Raw genomic sequence first — 2,548 nt, 5'->3', positions numbered from 1 at the left:
CAAACCTATGAGGTTTGTCCTATGAAGATCCCTGTTTAGAGACAGTTTAGCTCAGTGGTAGAAAACACATCCAGTACAAATAAGGAAGGCCCCAGGTTTAATCTCCAGCTGCAAACCCATCAATAATAAACATTCTCACTTTACCAATGAGAAAATGAGCACACTAAAATAACAGAGAAATTAAGCCCCTTGGGCAAAGTCATACGGCTAGTGCAACACAAGGCTTGGATGTGGAGGTGAGATGGATACCTAAAGAAATGGGATAACCAACTTCAATAGTTTTCTTAATTTCTCATGTAGTGTAATGCTTCCCTTTCCAATGGATAATGGAAACAATGTAGAAAGGCGGAAAGGAAAGGAGGCCAGTCCAAACTAGCAGAAGCTACCATTAAAAAATAAAATAAAATAAAGACCAGTGAGTTAGGTGGTGTGGACCACATGAAGACTATTGCTGCTTGACAAAGGTGGTGGCACACGCCTTTAATCCTAGCACTCGAGAGGCAGAGGCAGGTGGATCACTGTGAGTTAGAGGCCAACTTGGTCTACAAAGCGAGTCCAGAACAACTAAGGCTACACAGAGAAACCCTGTCTCGGAGGGAAAAAAAAGTTTCAGATGTTGACATCACAGATCACACTCCCTTGTGGACTCCACACCTCTTCTTTGGGGCCTGGACTCAGGCAGCCGGGGAACGATGGGGGTGAAGAGAGAAGAAGGAAAGGGGAGGGTGGAAGCTGGCTTGGCTGGCCCCAAGCCAAACGCCTTTAGATAGCATCTAAGAGGTCTCAGGAAAGCTTCTGAGTAGGAAAGTGATGTGAGGCAAGAATTATTTATAGACATTGGGTTCTGGCAGCTAGAGAGGCTAGACCAGGGAAAGGCTAATTAGTGGACCAGCGGCTGTTATAATCCAAGTATGAGGTGATGAGGGCCAGCCCAGGGAAGGGTGAGAACAGAGGTCACAGAAAGGAAAGGACAAAGCCAATACAAGGTAGCTACTTCTCAAGTGTGGTCTGTAATCCACCCCATCCAGGTTTTGCCGGAAATTCAAAATGCAGCTTGCAGAATGCAGAGCCTGCATTTCCCACAAGAGTTCATGTTGCTGGTGATTCTACACCATGGGAAACTTTGAGGATCTTCTACCAGGTGAAAAGTTAGCATGGCGTAGTAGCAAAATGAGTCATGTAGGGAGGCAGTAACAAAGTAGTCTTAACTCAAAGATGACATAGATATTGATTTTGTGTGGTTTGCATACATAAAATAATTTGCCAGTTCAACCAGTGTTTTTACTCTATAACTCAAGATGACCAATCAATCAAGAGGTCTCTGCTTCCATTTTCTGAATGCTAAGATCACAGATCTGCAAAAGCATACCCAGTTTTAATCAATTAAAATTTTTTATTCATTTTATGCATATGGGTACTTGCCTGCATGTATACCGCATGCATGCCTTGTGCCCAAGGAGGCAAGAAGAGGGTGCTGGGTTCTGGGAAACTAGAGTTACAAACAGCTATGAACTGCAGTGTCAATGCTGGAAATTGAGCCTGGATCTGCTGGAGGAACAGCCAGTATTCTTGCGGCTGTGCCATCTCTCTGGTCCCATAAGCACCTTTCTTTTTAGATGAGGACCTTCCTAATACTCCTAGATTCAAGTCATTCTCCTGCCTCAGACTCTAAAGTGACTGAGATTACATGTCTGAGCAACCAGGCCTTACTTCATTTTAAACAATTCGGAGAGTAGCAAGCCCCGGTGTTAAGAATGTCCAGATTGCTGTGCAACGATCACTCACACATCTCCAGAATGTGGTCAATACCTTAAATTGGCACTGTGTCCCCAGGAAACATTCCCTCCACCTTACTCCCACCCCTGCCATGAAAGTGTTGTGTCTGGTAGATTGAAAGGGCTTTTCAAAGGAAATCCCAAAATTTGTGGACAAATGCATGGAACTAGAAATATGATCATACTGAGGGACTTAACCCAGAAGCAGAAAGACTCACATGGTATATACTCAATTATAATTGGGCACTAGCCCAAAGGGCATGTCCCACAAAAGTCTTCACTTACCAGGAGATTGGGATAGATGTGAGGACATCGTACTGAGACTCTAGGTAAAAGAAATACAGGAGATGGGGAAACAAAAGGACCTAGAGAGTCCTAGAAACCTACAAGAAGAACATCTTGCTGGATGGATCGGGGCCCAGGGGGCTCTGCTCAAACTATTGCACTAACCAAGGACAATACAAGTAGTAAACATCGAACCCCTATTCTGATCTACCCAATGGACAGCACATTCTCCACAGTTATGTGGAGAGCAGGGATTGATTCTGACATGAGTGCTGGTACTCCATATTTGACCACCTCCCCTTGGTGGGGAGACCTGGTGGCACTCAAGGAAAGAATAAGCAGGTTACTAAGATGAGACTTGGTAGCCTATGACCATATAGTGGGGGAGGAGGTCCCCTTCAGTCTTACACCTAGGGGAAGGGAATAGGGTGAAAGCAGGAGGGAGGGAGGAATGGGAGAATACAAGTGATGGGATAGCAATTGAGTTG

This window comes from Acomys russatus, chromosome X (genome assembly GCF_903995435.1).
Source record: "Acomys russatus chromosome X, mAcoRus1.1, whole genome shotgun sequence".
NCBI classification, from domain to species: domain Eukaryota; kingdom Metazoa; phylum Chordata; class Mammalia; order Rodentia; family Muridae; genus Acomys; species Acomys russatus.
Note: the sequence above shows the minus strand (reverse complement) of the source record.